This window comes from Vulpes vulpes, chromosome 14, assembly GCF_048418805.1.
Source record: "Vulpes vulpes isolate BD-2025 chromosome 14, VulVul3, whole genome shotgun sequence".
Classification (NCBI taxonomy): domain Eukaryota; kingdom Metazoa; phylum Chordata; class Mammalia; order Carnivora; family Canidae; genus Vulpes; species Vulpes vulpes.
The window spans coordinates 92281659-92300097 of record NC_132793.1 but is presented as its reverse complement, the minus strand read 5'-3'; the positions used below and the strand labels follow the sequence as shown (position 1 = coordinate 92300097).

General features: G+C 39.0%; 1 long non-coding RNA gene across 10 annotated transcripts in view; it reads right to left on the bottom strand.

Annotated features, from left to right (window-relative positions):
- LOC112922138 (uncharacterized) overlaps positions 1–18439 on the bottom strand; it is a 113653-nt gene that overhangs the window by 51886 nt on the left and 43328 nt on the right. For all 10 annotated transcript variants that reach the window (XR_011997087.1, XR_011997085.1, XR_003235390.2 and 7 more), the window contains one exon: positions 18007–18166. This is a non-coding gene — a long non-coding RNA (uncharacterized lncRNA). The remainder of the gene's footprint in view (positions 1–18006; positions 18167–18439) is intronic.

Sequence of the window (18439 nt, the reverse complement as noted above, 5' to 3'; positions counted from 1 at the left end):
GGGCGGGGAGGATTGGGGAGGATTTTAGCCAAGAAGCAATTTATAAGCAAGCACGTGACCTGCAGATGTTACTTGGAAAACTAATCCCTTTCTTAACATGGCCTTAAAAGTACCTTCACTTCTGCAGGAAAAATGATATTTTTTCATAACATTTATAAGACATTATGTCCCCAGCAAGAATTAACATTTGGCATTAACACACAGCTCTGGCAAGAACTTCAAGAGAAGTTTTACAACCAAGGATGTGCTTAAGATCCCAACTGGCCTGACCTCTGTAGTATATAATCCCAGCCACCTATCACCTTCAAGAATAGCCAGTGTGGGAACCAAGGTGGGTCCACCCCACAGCCATCTGGAACCCAGTGAGGTGGAAATTATCAGGGTGATGTGGTCAGCGGGGAGCAGAAGGACTTTCCAATATCAGGCTAGGTACACATCTGCTTTCCTATGAAGTCTCTGGGTAGATGTAAGAAGTTGTGATGGAATTATCTCTCATTTGTGAAACCATAATGTAATCTCATGAGTAAAATCCAGATTTTTTTCCATCTCTCTCTGTCTCTGTCTCTCTCTTTTGTTTTTTTGTGTTGTTTTTTCTTTTAAATGAGTACCTGTTCTGGGACATATGCCAAAAATGCAGGGATGATTTAACCTGACCATCACCAGCTGGACAACCTATTTAACTCTTTGGTGATGGTTACATGAACCTTATTGTTGGCTTCAAGCCACCACATAATTAATGTTGACGCCAGACACAGAGGGTTTAATAAATTATAACAAAGAAAGAGGTCCATTATTACACAAGAAAAAGAGTAACTATCTTCTGCCCACAGGTGTTTGCCATCTTAAAACATATGAATCCCTGTTTCCTAAAGTTTACTCCTTGAAACACTAACTCTATAAGATTATCTTTCATAAAAGGGTTTTGTTGATCAAATCCTGTGGACAACACTCTTCCCGGAGAATTACAGTGCAGAGTAACATGTTACGGGCCTCTGCTACAAACAATCCTGTTTAACCTGGAGTTTGTCACTTGACCCAGACTTCTTTTGGTATTCACCTTTAGAACCTTGGAATTGTTATTTGAAACATACTCAGGGAAAACTATTTAAACCCACTGCACGTCTAGAAGACTGGCCCATCTCTTCTGAAAATTCAGCAAGCTGTGGGCTGCCCCTTCAACAAGATGCTCAGCCAAAAGAAGAGAAATCCGCAAGTTCACTACACGAAGACTTTGCCATTCCTCTTTTCCTGCTGATATGCTAGCATTGGGCCATGCACATGCTCCTCTCCTACCTGGGACAGCTGCATGTTGAGGAACTTGTGGCTTCTTTTTTTTTTTTAAGTAGATCTCTCTAATCTGTGCGAGAGCCTGTGGGCATTGAATGCCCAAATATTAGTTACATTTGTAAATGTATGCTCCACATATGTTGGATTTTTTTCTTACAGATTATTTTTTGCCTTTGAAGACTATTAACAAATTCACTTCCTCTTTCTATTTTAAATAATAAACAAAAGCCATGTGTATTCTTCCCTTTCTATGATCAAAGTCACTCATGTATCAAAATCATTCAAAAAAAAAACACCTAGCAGGGTGAAGGAGAGTGACAGAATTATGGAGATAAGCTTGGATTTACCTTCATTTAATTTTTTAAGTAAATCCTTCATTTGCACACTTCTGCCTCTTAACTAGTTTGAGTGACAAATTACTCATGAGGAGCATCACAGGTGATGGATGATAGCATGACCCCTGGTGAAGATCTTAGCTGTGGTTCACAACTGTGGTTCTCAAAACAGCAAGGTGCATCAGAAGGTGATTCTCCAGGTGTGGAGGCCGTGTCATAGCACAGATCTCTGAGCCACACACCCAGAGTTTCTGTTTTGGTAGGTCTGTGGAGGGGCCTGATAATCTGCATTTCTTTTTTTTTTTTTAAGATTTTATTTATTTATGTGAGGCGGGGAGGGACAGAGAGAGGGAAAGAAGCAGACACCCCCCCCCAGCAGGCTCCATCATGACCTGTTCCGAGGGCAGATGCCACTGACTGAGCCACCCAGGTGCCCCTGAGAATGTGCATTTCTAACAAGCTCCCAGGTGATGCTGATGCTACTGGCGCGGGACCCAACTTTGAGGATCGCAGCTGTATAGCAGCTCCCTAACTTACCCAATTAAACAAGTTATAAACACCAGGTCACAGCCCTGAGATGGAAGCTCTAGGAAGGAGAGACTCAAGAAGAATCTGTATTTTTAATAACTCCCCAAGCAATTCAAAACATGCAGGTCTGGACTACTTCAGTCAGAGAAGCAAGGCTTGCCTCTTAGATCAGCCCCTCGGGTCTTGGTCTTCTGGCTGCCTCTGAGCCAGGGAGTCTCCCTCCTCAAGGCCTCTTCAAAGTGCAAGATGGCTGAAGACCTGGGAATGCCTCATCCAATAACTTGTCTAGTAATTGGTATATTGATTGCTAATGTCATCATGTTTTAGTACCTATAAACCCCTCACTCTATTACACAGCCCCCAACAATCCAAAAAGTCATTGTTTATTCATTGTGACTCCCAAACTGGCCCTTGTCAGTTCCTGCTGGAAGGCTGGCTGATAAAAATCAGCAGATGATTGGACGCACACATTCTTAACATGACTGACCCATGACATCTCCGAGGGCAGCCAGGGAGCCTGTCATTACAGTACAATACTTCTCTTTCTTCCTCCTTATCTAGCCCCAGATGACTTTGAGATTTTTATTAACTCATTAATGACTGAAGATGTCATTAGAGCCCGTAAAAGGGTTTTCTTTTCTTTTTCTTTTTCTTTCCTTTCATTCTTTCTTTTTTTCTTTCGTCGTCTTCTTTTTTTTAATGGAGATAAGTATACACTTTGCTCATAGTAGGAGGGGGACAAGCTTATGGATAAAACAGTCAAGATAAGCCAAATGGAGAGACCCTTTCAATCTATTAGAATTTGAAATCTGATTAATGGGTGCCAGGATTGAAAACCTGCACAGAGAAATACCAAGTTGCCTCAGAAATACGGTGGGCAAGAAAAATGGGGCAGCTCAATAAAGAAATAGCAACCCATAAAAGTCAGCAATTTCTGTTGTGTTGTAGGCTCAATCTTTCCAACCCAACGGCTAAATAAAAAATAAACAAAAACTCGAATAACGCTACTGAAGCCTCTAAATGTTTCTTACCTACACATTCAATTAAACCATATCTTGTTTCTGCGTGCCTTTAATTTTCACATCGGCAGAACTGCTTTTAAAAATCAAATTAGATCTTTTGAAGGCACTTAAATTGCAACAACCTTATGTTTTTTTATATACTCTTGGGTTTCAGACTTTTTATCTAGGTTGTGTGTCCAATTAATGGGATATCTCAAGGAAGCACTAATCATTCCGAAAACTTGAGAATATAAAAAGCAAGCAGACTATTTTCATTATAACTGATTGGATTGAGAATAAGCTACAGAGGAAATGTTCAATAATTATGATAACTTTTTTTAGATGAGATCACAAAAAAATTCAGTCACATAAGGTGCTTTTCATTGCAGCAAAGTCTTTGAAGTCCTGTTTTCATTTGATTCCTCTTTGGGGTTCAGCCTCGGGCATGTCAGGAGGCAGGTTGGAGAGTGGGTTTACACTGATTTTATCAGGCCGGATAATTCACTTGGCAAAGAAAATGTCTATTACTAGATGTATTTCACATGTTATTAAGTGTTTATGAAATTTTACTATTGTCAAAACACATTGTGAATTAACAGACCTCATCATACATGGAGATAAACTACTCCCAAAGAGAGAAAATTGTTGTCTCAAGACCTAAAAAGATTTTCGTCCAAGGAAATTGCTGTCAGTAAACTATGACCAAGATTGAAATATGCCTTAAGCCAATTCCTAAATCACCTAATTACATCTTTCTTTATTTATCTATTTGCCTAGTGGAAAATTTTATCCATTAAATGCTTTCTTAAATAGAATAATTAGTTAATATTTGCAGATTAATTAAATGCAATAATTTTATCTAATTCAGTAATAATAACATTAAAAACTTTTTTCCACCTTTCTGTACATGACACCAAACACCCAGATAAAACCTGGGACACAAGAGTCAAAAACCAGCTGTTTTTATTTATTTTTTTTTAACCCAGCTGTTTTTAAAGATCCAGATGTATGATGTCAAGTTAAAAAAAAACAATCAAGGATTTCACAATTTTTTTTCCATTTTCATCCAGATGTTTGGTGTCATATATACACAGTCTTAATGTGCTCAGTCATAATCACAATGTTCTTTAATATCATTTGCCAATATTTTAATCCCCTCTTCACCAAATTATCTATAACAATCCTGTTTAATTCATTCATAGGAAAAAAAATTCATTCATAGGGTGAAACACAAAGATATTTTCTTCAGAAAAAAAAAAAATATAATGCCCAGCAGACTCCAAAAAAACAATACAAGCCAGAATAGTGCCCAAGTCTTTATGTTGAAAAACACTTCCTATCTGCATTTTTAAATGATGAAAAAAATTCAACTCAAATGGTCAGAATGGCAATTTTAATTGACATGTATGTGCCAATTTCAATTTCTAGTAAGTAGTTTAGGAAAATAACGGGCTCTCAAGTGTAAAGGATGGCCACCTTTTCAATGGGCTCCTTTTCCAATTTATTCACTTACTGTTAAATCCCAAAAGAGATGACATTTTAGGAGCAATTTCCTCCTCTGGTGACTTTGGGAATAGAGAAATACGGACCTAGGAATATAAAAGCTTGGTGTTGAGTCCCAGCACCACATGTGGTGGTCCCAGTCACACTGTGTGACCTTGAGCTAGTCACTTAAGCTCCAAGTCTCAATTATTCCTTCTTTAAACTGGAAATACTAACCCTGGCCCCAATTAGCCTAAGAATCTGATCAAAGAACTCTGAATGGCAGAATACCTCACAAGTACATAATTATCATTAATATATGAAAAAGTTTATCATTCATTTTATATATTATAGTTTAAATGTTATCACATAAAAGTGTCATTTCTGTTAATATGGAATTCAGGGGCATGAGATACCACACTGAAAATAACTCTGGCCAGCTATTGTTTACAAATCAGTATGACCAGAACTTCTGGGTGTGCAAAACAATATCCACATTCTCCTTCCCTGTGTTCCTGTCTCCTTCCTGCATTTGCCTAGTCGAGCTGAGAAATCATTTTAGCACTACTCTCTTTACGGTAACTAAATAGATTATTCATAGATCCCACTGATTGAGCCTGTATTACTATGAGGGCACTTCTGCCAATCTAGAACCATATTCTTTTCTTTTCTTTTTTTTTAGAACCATATTCTTGACCAACTGCTGAACTTAACTTTGATGCGCTCACACACACTCTTGGTCAATGGCAAAGAGTCCAGCCATAGCATCTAGCAGTTTTGTGGCTGCTAAATATTCCAACAGACCTCATGGTTTCTATCAAGGGAGATTGCTTACAAGGTTTTGTTTTTGTTTTTGTTTTTAACTACTCATAAAATGTATGTCCTGGGAAGTTATCATCAAAGAACAAGCCTTCCTCCCCACACTCTAAGTAGGTATCTAAGTGAGAAACCAACCTATAAAATGATAAGCCCTAAACGTTTTTCAAGCATTTTAGTCTTCTACTTTTTCATCAGAGCTCCAAAAGTTTTGGAAAATATCTCTAAAGTTTTGAGTTCTACTTTTAAGATGCTGAAAGGTTCTTATACAGCCAAAAAAAGGCAGGGGGGAGTATAACGAATGAAAGGAAGACAATGTAGTTAATTTTAAAGTTTAAAGCTCTCGGGACACCTGGGTGGCTCAGCAGTTGAGTGTCTGCCTTTGGCCCAGGGTGTGATCCTGGGGTCCTGGGATCGAGTTCCACATTGGGCTCCCCACAGGGACCCTGCTTCTCCCTCTGCCTGTATCTCTGCCTCTCTGTGTCTCTCATGAATGAATAAATAAAATCTTTAAAAAAATTGTTTTTTAATTTTAGAGCTCTCTGCAGTGTCACCATTCTGACAGTAGAGTAAAACAAAAGCTCATACTTTAAGACATTTCTTTAAAAGTTTACTCCAACTTTTTTCTCAATTATATGATCACAGGGAAAATGGAATGACTAATCGAGTTTTCCTTCTTCAACTTTTTGAAGTCACAAATCACTCATTAGCATGTTGCTATACTGCAGCACTTGGCTTTCAAGGGCCAGAAATCAATACAAAAGGAAACAATAATAGAAAAGGGGAAGATTTTTACCGTCATAATAGGGAAAGGTGTGTGTGCTGGAAGAAAGTACAGTACAGAAGCTCATGACAAGTCATGATAAATGGGTCGTTATAAAATTCATGTTTAGGCAGCACCAGGCCGGGGATAATGCCATTCGTCATGGCAACACGAGGCTGCTAATGAGCTTCATTGCATATTCATGTCTGTGGCGGGTCTTCTCTCCCTCCCACCCTGAACCAGAGCCTGGAAAAATCTCCACCTCAAGCTGAAGCTCAGCTAGGCCTTTTTCTTCTTCTTCTTCTTCTTCTTCTTCTTCTTCTTCTTCTTCTTCTTCTTCTTCTTCTTCTTCTTCTTCCTTCTCCTTCTCCTTCTCCTTCTCCCTCTTCTTTTTTTTTTTGTTATTGTTGCAGCAATTACACTGTAAAGTGCTGCCCAAGATTGATTGCTCTGATCTGTAGTTCAATTGTAAATTAGAATACACATCCCCCCAGGGACACACGGCCCCTATTTGTGATTAAGAAAAAAGCCCTATAATAGACTAATAGCTAAAGTTCTCTCTCTTTTACTTTCAGGCAATTAGCTTGATGAAATGGCCTCTTTTTGTGTACCCTGGAAGTGTAAACCGATATCATAATGAAGTATATGATGTTTATTCTATTATTTTCACCTTGCCGGGTATGCAGGAATGCATAAGTAATGGCTGCTTTGTCTGGTACGTTTACTGATTCACAAGTAAACTATTTCTTAAAGATGCAGTGTGTGCATTTTGAGGCTTGAGCTAACAACCCCTAACTGTGGGTTCACTTCCATGCAAAAGACTTTCTACTAAAGAGGGGAAAAAAACAAATTTCTTAAGTAAAAGCGAGATTCTGATAGTCAACAGCCATCTAGCTACTGGACTGCTTTGGATTGGATGAGGTTGGAAAGTACAAATGGCAGCTCTCTCAAGTCCAGTGAAGAAACCAGGGTACTTTTAGCAAAATGTCCTGGGGTGACTTTGTGCAAGTGAGACTCCAGCTGAACATAATGTTTCAGTCGTCTCCAATAATTAGTTGCAGGATCCTCCCATTTCTAACTCTTGGGTGGAAGAAGTTAGTCCTACGGAGTATTAGCTACTTTGAAGTGTACTGCACCCATCCCCACTCCAAATGTCTTATCTTTTCAAGATCCAAAACTCTGATCTCATAAGTTGACAAGAAAACATTCTTTCACTTCCTACATGGACCAGCTGACCAGGGGTTTTGACCAGCAAGCCAATGAACACAATCGCTTGTAGTTGGCCCATCTCCAATGTCATTTGTGTTGTTCCTATATAGTATTTTAATATTTATTCCCTCTTCATTCATGAGAGTCTCAAGAGTAAAGGGGAAAAAAGTATCCCAACTAGGCAAAATAGAAAGAGGAAAGAAGGAAAAAAAATAAATAAATAAAACAAATCTATCTTGGCTTATGGTGAAAAGATATAATAAAATATTAAATAAATAAATAAAATAAAATAGTTGATGTTAGATTTCTTATCAAGATGTTAATTACAGTTCCAGTTCTCCACTCCAATTCCCTGCCATTCATCAATAACCTAGTTTGTACTACCCACCAAACATTTTCTGGCCTTGTGTCCACTTGAGCTTCTAGAAAATCATTTTTATGGCAAAAGGATCTCACTTATTTTTTTTAGTATTGAACTATACATGCATTTTTAGATTTGTTATATTTTAAAATTGATATTTGAGAGAGTCTTTTGTAACATATAAAACGTGTTCACATTTCCTTCCAGTTACTCTAGCCACTTTCCTGAGAAATATCCCAGGAAAATTCACTTGGATATCTTCCTTGCTAAAAATCAAAAAGTTTTATCAGTCTTTATTTGATGATGACTTTCTCTTTCTCAATATGTATACACTAAACTGCTGTGTAAATGATAAGCTTGCAGCACAACAATTGTAAATTTTCATTGCTTTTAGAAATGTTTGAATGCTTAGCTGCCATATTGCTGCCATCTTTGAAATATGTTATTGTAAATTTTCAAGTGATATTGAGCCTGGGAAGGTCTCATCCACAGCACTTACTTGCAGTAACCATCACCTGTTTAAGAGTACATTTATTTATAATAATGATACCCAATTTTTATCCAGTGCCTCATAATTTATGAAGTTCTTTCATATAAATCACATCATATACATGACTCTATGAGACAAATGAGGCAAATAATTTTATTGTCATCCCAAAGTTGGAAGTGAGGAAATTGAGGCTCAGAGAGGTTATGGGACTTACCCAAAGTCCAAGTCAGCAAACATGAAGTTGAACCTTGTCCTCAGGAATTTAACTCCAAAATCTGAATGCCTTCTGGAAGGTCATGCTGACTTTATTCTAGCTACACATTCACCATAGGCAGCAACCCTCCAGAATCTCAAAGCTCTTACATTCAACAAGTCTGTGGTCTTCCTTTGTATCTGGGCAAGACTGACAAATGAATGTAAAGACACACAAAAACACACACACAAACACACACACAAACACACCTTGATAAAAACCTACAAAGAAAGGAGAAAAGGAATGGAACTCACACCCCATTGTTACCCACCTACCTAAATATAAGATAAATAATCTACATTTGCTTACTAACCTTTGTTTAGACTAAGTAGATACCAGTCACAAAATTGAAGCAATTACCTAATTTTTAGAGACAGGGAGGGTCACTCTTTTCAAGAGACATGCGTTTGTATCCAAATTTTCCCGAGATTTGTTTGAGTCTCTTTATCAAACTTCTCTCCAAGACCTTTGCACATACCACTCCATCTCATTCTTACCTCCTGTCACTTATCCCCATAGAACTAATTCACCCCAGACCATCAATCTAGAATTAGCTCAAAGATCACACGTCCATGGAGATGGTCCCTGGCTTCTCTCTCTATCTCTGTTCCAAATACCTCTTTGATTTGATATTCTCAAATGAGCCTCCTTCATCCTCATAATGGTCTCTCCCATCCTGATGCCAGTGAAGATGGGATTTGGATCCAGAATCCAGCTACAAACTCTTCCAATGGTGTGTTGGACTTGTCTGCTGAAGTGCTCCCATTGTCAAGATCACCAACATACCAAAGTGCCATTCTCAGAGCCCTGAGATTAGTAAAGCAGCTCTCGGCTATTCTTTGCCAATGAATGACTACTATGTTGATGAGGAATGGCTACTCCTTTTTTGGAGTGGTCTTGAAGTGACAACTACACCAGATAAAACATGCAAAGCAGAATCTACTGGCGTAGGCAAAATTGAACACCAAAGCACATCAACCATGATTTCCTATGAAAAGCTATTCCTACCTGAACATGAGAAAGACTCCAAAAATGAGCCCAAAACAAATGATCCCAGAATGAAGAGTTTATAAATATGCTCAAATCCCAGGTGTGACATTACTTAAATTTATGGGAGAAATGAGAGGATATTCCATTATTTCATTCATTCATCTATCTATCTATTCAATAAATCATTCAACAAATACTCCTTGAAACTTGAGGATTGAGGAAATAATCACCAAAAAAGACATCATTCTTGTCCTCATGGAACTCACAGTATAATAGGGGAGACATATATGTAGTCACACCACTGATTACAAGATTATATATACAATGCATGTATAACTATGGATAAAATGGGACTCTTGGTGGGAACTTCATAGAGACAAATGATTCAGTATAGAAAGTCTTACAATAGAAGCCTGAAGACTGAGGTTATAGATGAGGTAGAGAGAAAGGGTGGGGGGTAGGGGGAAGCATTTGTGAAAGAGAGTTTTCAAGGCCTAGGAGTGGAACACAGCTTAGTAAATTAAAGGGCCATAAGTAGTCCAGCAAGACTGAACCCCTGGGAACTGGAAGTAAAGTGCAATGTCATGAGGCTGAGGACATAGGTAGATTGGGCCACAGGCCACTTAGGAATTCTGAATGCCATCTGAAGTCCAATGGAATGCAACTGAGGAGCTCCAAGCAGGAAATGCCTATAATCACGTCTGTAGGAGGCCAGAGGGTGATAATGTTGTTACATTCTGAATGAGGAACCTCAATTTTTAAGGCATACAATGGCTTTATTTCTCTAGCATTGGCTATCAACCATATTCTAGGGAACCATCAACCATGCTCTAGGGACCTCTCTCCAACCTATGTGCTATGTGAGCCCAGTACAAGGCCTGCCAGCGTTGAGTGGGGAAGATATGGCATATCAGGTATGATATCAAAGACTTTTGAGTCAGTTCTAAGAAACAGTGACTGCTCTTGTATTAGCAAGCCATCTGCTCAAATGCAACACCAGAGCTAGAAGACACTATATAGGCTCTGAATGGAATGACCTAGTCTGAAGATAGTGTAAGTTGTCACACTCAACATCTTGAAATGCTGACTGAGGTTACAGGACATATCCTGAGTCACTTGCCTGTGCCTCATGACTACGTCAGGACCTACCCACTTTGAGCCCCCTTCCCTATGGTAGAGAGCCCTCTGTTGTCACTACTTGTTAACGGTCTTGTCTTCTCCACTCAGCAGTAAGATCCACAGAACAACAGAGGCATGCACCTTATTTGCTTTATTGCTAATGCACTTGTAGGTGCTTATTAATAGGAGGTTGTTTCATTTGTCCTATGGTATACAACTCTCTGTGGTATAATTGTTGATTCTTTTTCTACCTCCTTCTGTCAGTTCTTTGAGAGCAGAGTCAATACCATCATCTTTCTATTGCCAGTTGGCACTTGATACAGGATTGATTACTTTTTTAGCCAATTAATAAATGGAAAAGGCTATTAATGTAAAGAGTCTTCATTAATACAACCAAATCTACCTCTTCTTTCGTCAGCCATGGGATATATAAAATCAAATTATCTGAGAATTTTGCAATATCATCAATACTCATTGGTGAGAGGTGCTCCCTGAACACTTGGTGGTTAATCCATCTCTACATTTTAATATACATTCTAAAAGTGAATGCATATAAAAACTGCTGTAGTCCAGGAGCACCTGGGTGGTTCAGTCAGCTAAGGATCCTACTCTTGGATTTGGCTCAGGTCATGATCTCAGGGTCTTAAGATTGAGCCGCTGTGTCAGGCTCAACACTCAGTGCAGGGTCTGCTTGAGTCTCTCCCTCCCTCCCCCTTTACCTTTCCCCCTGCTTTTGAACACACGTGCTCTCTCTCTCTCTCTCTCTCTTTTAAATAAAATAAATAAATAAAACCTTTAAAAAAAAACTGCTGAAGTCCGAATAAGGTCTATAACTGGGATAATATTATTGAATCAATTTCCTGATGTTGACAAGGTACTATATTTATATGAGATATTATCTCTGAGGGATCTGTGAAAAAGAACAGGCGATCTCTCTGAATTATTTTACAACTTCTTTTGAGTCCTAAAACTTTTCAAATAAAAGATGGTAACTTTTTTAAAAACAATTTTTTATTTTTTGTGCTTCTATTTATACATCTTTTTATTTTTCTATTTTTTAAATTTCCGTATGTATTTCTAAAATTACAAAGAAAAACTGTCAGCATTAAGTGATGCTATCCTTGCACAGCACTAGCATACAGGAAAGGTAATGCCCCAATTCTGGGCATTGTTCTCTAGGTGTGATCAGGCTGGCATTTCAAATATGCTGGAGGAGGAGGAGGTGCATTACTTTTGCCTGATTCAAGCACATCCTCAAAATGATGTTTTCATAAACAAAGTGCTGGCGGCTATGATCTTATCTTCTCTTTTCCTTTTATCCTAATTCAGGTCAATAACAAGTATTTCTGCTCTCTTCTGCAGATTCCAGGTTTTGGAAGAAAGAGAGCTATTCCAAGCTACAGGGAAGGGTTAGTGAAAAACTCACAAGAAACCAGAGTGCTTTTAAACTTCTTTCTACTTTAGCATTGTCTTTAAAAACATTAAATTAAATTAAAATTTTTTAAAAGTCCAATTTCAGAAAGAGATGTTTCCAATAAATAAGGCTGGTGTTTACACTCCAACAGTGTTACTGGAGTTTTTAAACTTTGTGTTTGAGACCCCACTGTCAGTTATGTGGATAACAATGTGGGTCATTAAACCAAAACTCTTTAAAGCATAGTAGGCAATTTTTCAACAATCAAGAGACCAAAAAACTGCCAACAAGAAATTCACATGCACAGAGATTAAGGTAAACTTTCAGTTTGGCTTAAACGTGTAAATTCAAAAAGAACTCCCTGAGCATAAACAGCTGCCCTTTCCAATACTATTCAGTTAATAAGCTTCCTGTAGTCCATAACATAAGAATTACAAAAAAGCCAGTATATATCAAAAACATAAAGTCTAATTCAAAGATGAATGGCATTCCCTTATATTCATTCCCCCTTTTTTCTGAAAACTGCAAACCTCTTAAGTAGGTATGTCTAAGAAGCAGGCCTGCTCAGAAGTCCTCTTCATTTTGTGCTGACCTGCTTAAATGAAATTCAGCTCAAGGTATGGCATGCAACATCATCTTAGCGACCCACAGGCTCCTGAAGAAAAGCTTTGGCAGGATACAGTATGATAACCAGGTGCAGGGAAAGAATGCCTGTCTGATTACTAGAAAAGCTCATCAGGGAAGACCATCCATCTTTACTTTTTCAGGATAACATCCATAAGCCATAAAAACAGAGTTTCACTTAATAAAAAAAAAGGAGGAGAAGAAAATGCAAAAATATTCTTAATATTTGCCTCATTGATTCATGAATCAAAGAAAAAGAAACTATAATTACCTCTGGTTCTATCTGGACCAAAATATTACTTCTGCACAACTTTTCCTGTGGCAGGAACAAAGCTTGATTCCAAAGAAAAACGCCACTTTAAAATATCCCAAAAGAGAGAAGAAGAAGAAGAAGAAGAAGAAGAAGAAGAAGAAGAAGAAGAAGAGGAGGAGGAGGAGGAGGAGGAGGAGGAGGTGGAGGAGGAGGAGGAGGAAGAGGAAGAAGAAGGAGACCTACAATATTCTGCAGCTCTTTAATGTTTGCCATGGGCCAAATCGTACAATTAGAATCAGTCCCTTTAAGTGCCAAAGTCATATCATGCTAATAGATCACTTTATAATGTGAGCAGTTTTTAAAAGCCGTATTTAATTTTCCATCATTACTGTACTGAATGCTAGTTGTGTCCATCCAGCCAGCCATATACCCTAATGTCCAGACAGAGAGGGGATAGACGGCTGCTGGCCAGGCATTGCTCAATTCTGGCCTGAATTCTCAGAGATCTGACTTAGAAACTCCAGAGTTGACCATATTTCAGTTCTCTTCCTAAATGCATTTATTTTTATTTTCAAACCAAATGATGAGGGTCCCTTTTGGTTTCATAATTATTTTATTTCAAAAATTACAGATTGAGGCAAAAGCCTCAATGCTGTGCCTGTGTGTGCGCATGCACACATGCAAGAGTGTGAGTGTGCATGCACACGTGTGTGGCTTTCTTTAAGAAAATGAAATGAAGCATAAAATAAGCTCTGAACAGTAACCTAAGGAATAAAGCAAAATCATTTACAACACATGGGATTGTTGCAGGATATGTCAAGATTAGATGGTTTAAGGGCGCTATCCTGAATGTGGAAGCAATTATAATGAAATTCATGACTCATTAGCAAACATTCCATATTGTGTTTCTCATTTCTGGGTCAATGTTACTGGGAAATATAGACTTAAGATTTAGATGTTTCATTGACTTTGGTGCGAGCTTATAGATAGTTGAACCATACAGTGACATAAAGCAAAGACTCCATGATTAAGTTCTTCATTTCTTAGATGTAGGCAATTTGGTCCTCCAGCTAGGTATGAACAAAGTAACCTCAAAAGCATATTGGGAAGAATTAGGTTGGTGATAGAAGGGTTGTCTGTAAATGTAAAGTAGGACTTGCATGGTGCAAATACAAACTGGTGGATGTCTGGGGGATTTCACATGCACACTGCTTGGTATGCAAAATGCCTGGTGAACTCAAGTACCCAATACTGTATGTAATGGGAACCAGATGTCTAACAGAGAGAGAAAAATATTTTATAACAATAAATGTGACATTGACTCTTAAAGGGTTTGCTGCCTTTAAACAGCTTCCCTGTTTTCCTTTCCCTCATATTTTCAAATAGCTTAAAGTAGATTGTGTAAAGAAATTACTCTCATATTTGAAAAGAAAAAGTGTTTAACCTGCCATGGACTTCTCAAATGCACACATAAGGAGGAGTGATCTGAAAAAGATAATTTGGGAATTCATTCGTTTATGAAAGCACTGTGCTCAGCAATGCAAAAATAAAATTAAGGCAAATAAAGCATAATTCCTCCTGCCCCTTACAAACTTAAACTGTACAAGATGCTATAAGATATGTTATGGGGACATAGCAAAAGCAAGCCCTGGAAAAGAGACACAAAGTGCCCTGAGAATTCAAAGGGGCAAGAGAAAACTCCTATGGCTGGCCCCTTCCATGAAGAAGGGTCCCCTCTGTATATCTTACATGCACCCCTTTCTCTGCCCTGCATGGACGCAGCTCTGTGTGTCTCTCCCACTCTCCTGCTGCCCACTGCAGTGGACACCCAGCAGCCCTGTTTGTCTGTCAGCCTCTCCTTACCCACTCCCAAAGCAACCCTGCCTTCTCCACTGGAGTAACAGTTCTGAAGCATGGATGCCATCTGGGAAGCAGAGCACCCTAGCAATCAAGTTGCAAGCTCTGTAGTTGGGCCCCGGGTCCACTTCCCACTCTGTCACTTGCTGGTTTTGACCTTGGGGAAGTCACCTTACCAACTTCCTTCTATTTGCATTTTCTCATTGTAGGTGAGGGTAATAAAAGCACACATCTTCTGGGCTTGGTGTCAGAATTTAATGAGGTTCTGCACACAACGTACCTTGCAAGGAGCCACCATGATGTCAGGGCACTGATCATAGAAACTCTTGTAGCTATTCCTTTATCAATCATCGGATCCAGTTTTTTACGGAAAACAACAACAACGACTAACCAAATTCTTTATTTGGGCATGCCAGGCTGCTCAAGAGCTGATGCTTGCATGACTCTCCAATTCTTTCTCTCAATCCTTTCCTTCAAATGCCCAACTTTTTCCCCATTTCCTGCTTCTCATCACCCAAGCAGACCTCCATGCACAAGCCCCCGTGTCTTTGCACATGCTATTTTGCCCGCCATGGATGGTCCTCCTTCCACCCATCTACCTAGCAAATTCTTGCCTACCCTGCAGCCTTCCACTCTAGCAGACCTCTCTGAGAGCCTGTGAAAGAGTAAATGCCCCCTTAACTAGGCCTAAGGTCATAAGCTCAAGGCTCATCCAGACAGCACAGATAAGCAGTGCAGCAAAAGGTTATTACCTCCTGTAGGGAGTGGTGGGGACTGCGCTAAAAAAAAAAAAAAAAAAAAAAAGAACCTGTGCCCTAGCCAACAGGTCAGCCACTCCTCAATGTTGCCAGGGTAAGACGAGGGCTCAATATTGCCAATGCTCCCACTTTTTTTCAAGGTGAGACAGAAACCTCATTTTTACCTGAAATCTCCAGTTGCTGATTATTGGCAACTAAAAATGTTTCTAAGGGCCGTAACCTTGGACCAACCAAAACCCTCTGGAGACCAGAAGGCAAACTGTGCAGACCATCACTCGGGGATTTCCTTACAGATACACTCCCCCATTCTGGCAAATTTAACTATGACCTATAATTGTTTGCACATCTGCTTGTCCAATGGGCAATGCTCCTTGAGGATGAGGAGCATGTTGGGTTTTCTTCCAGTGGCCAGTACAGTGGGTAGTTAGTTCAAAGAAGCATCTCACTGAGTTTCATATTAATATTTCCTGATCCTGGAAGCCAAGGTAGGGTCTGTGGGCGAGAGATCATTCCCAGCGGGTCAAAGGACCAAGGTGTTCCTGTTTCAGATATCCCTATTTCTAGAGGGGAAAGATTTTCTAGATATCGTTCAGCCTGGATCAATAGCTGACAGACATCCTTAGAACGGTCTTGAACTCTTCCTCAAAGCCAAAGCCCTCTCCATGGTGAGCAACACAAAAGTTAGCTCTGACAACATAAATCTATCCTATCAACCTAGGCTATAGAAATTTCCACTTAGTATGTGAGTGAATAACTAAATGAATGGGTGAAATCTACCTGAAAGAGCCCTAATTTAAATGTCAGATGTAAAAAAATTTCAAGAAAATTTCAGATGTGACTCTGAATTTTGTTGGAAGGTGGGCATACAGCAAATCCTGGATGTGGAAAGAGACATGTCTCTGAGACTGTAGACAAGAAAAATATGGGAAAGGCTGGGTTGTGGACAACTGGGAAGATTTAGTGAAAGCAGTGACAGTTTTGTACTCTTTAAATGTCCACAATCTGTGACCCGATGATGCAACTTCTAGGCACTTACCTCAAGAAAATCATCTGTAAATATTTGAGGATGTTCATCACAGCTTTGTTTATGATGCTGGAAAAGTATGGGGGCTGTTTCATGAGTAATTATAGAAGATTTAGGATTATGATAATTAATAATTATAGGCAAAATCTTTCGAACCCTTACTTTTGTGGCAGACTATGTCTCAGGAATGTTTGATTCATTACATCACTTGACCATATCGTTATATCCATTTTACAGATGGGGATTCTGAGACAGAATATTTAAATAATTTGCCCAAGTCACATAGCAAACTAAGTGTCAAGGCAGGCATTTGGACTCAGTAGTATCTAATGCCAGAGTTTAAGTAGTTTGTTCCATTTTCCTCATAAATATTCAAACATCCACAGCTGTCACTATACAGGTACCAAAATCATAACCTTGAAGAATGTATAACGACACAGAAAAAAACTTATGAATCGTTATTAAATGAAAAAAGCAGGTTGCAAAAAAAGTGTCACCTTGCTCAGATACTGTTAGAGGGAAATATCCCACAGACAGCTCCACCACTAAAAAAGGGTTTCACATCTCAATAAATGGCTAGAATCTATTGAGAACTTATTGAACAAATGGCTAGAGAACAAAATTCATCACAGGAGCTAGTGCCAGCATCCAAGGAATGTCTCTAGATTGCTGGGTATTCTCTACTTGACTCATGCAAACCACCTTTTCCAATAAAGTTTTAGGCTTCAAAGTGAAAATTTGAATCCCATTATGGCTCCAGACCCCAATATCATCTGACTTAACACTAAGGAAAGAGTAGGTACTGGCCCAGCCAGGGCCATACTGGTCCAATTAGCAGGGGCCAGAGACTCTAGTTTTGTAACAATTGATTCTATAAAATAGGAAATAACTTGGGGGAAAGCATTGCCCATATAAGAAGTAATTCTGTTTTTATTTCTAAATAAAAATTATAAATATGGAGGGAAAAGAGTTACTCACACCAAGGTCTTAACAATGTTTATACCCACAACGATAATTTTCTTGTTTTAGCTTTTTTGTGTGTTCTAAATTCTCTACAGTGGATATATATCACCTTTATACTAAGAGGAGAAAAGAACTCTAATCTACATAGGAATTAAAAAGTGGATGTCTGGGGTGCCTAAGTGGCATAGTAAGTTGAGCATCCAACTCTCGGTTTTCAATCAGGTTATGATCTTAGGGTTCTGGGATTGAATTCTGCATCAGGCTCCTCATACTCAGATTCTCCCTCCCTCTCCTTCTGCTCCTCTGGCTCATTCTCTCTCTCTCTCTCTCTCTCTCTCTCTCTCTCTCTCAGATAAATAAATAATTTTTAAATAAATAATTTTTAAGTGAATGTCTACAGTTAGTAATATTTGGAGACCAGAGACTGACATGTGGAGAAAAAGTGTCTTTAGTGTTGATAGGATATAGGAAACTCTTACCAGAGAAAGGTCAGCAGCTGAGCAGCAAACCCCGCCTAAACATTCATGGCTGTGGATAAGACCTCACTGTGAAGATGTCAAAGCAGTATCTGATGGAGATGCTGGGTGTTGGGCACACCAGGGCCTGTTGCCCTCTGACACTGTGCTGGACAAGTGACACCTAGGATAAGATAAGGCAGAGCAGAGAAGAAAGGCATGAGCTTCATGGAATATAAGACATGGTTTTAGAAGGCAAGAGACAGTGGCCACAAGGAGGGAACCCAAAATTAAGATACATATTTCAAGCAGTCAAGTGAGAAGTGGGACAAGGAAAGGGAGGTAGAGGCCACTGGTCTGATAAATGATAGTAGAGAAGCAAAAAGTAAGGAAGAGGAATGGGGGGGGGGGGCAGTAAGTCTTTTTTATGCACAGAAAGCATAGAGTGATGACCAAG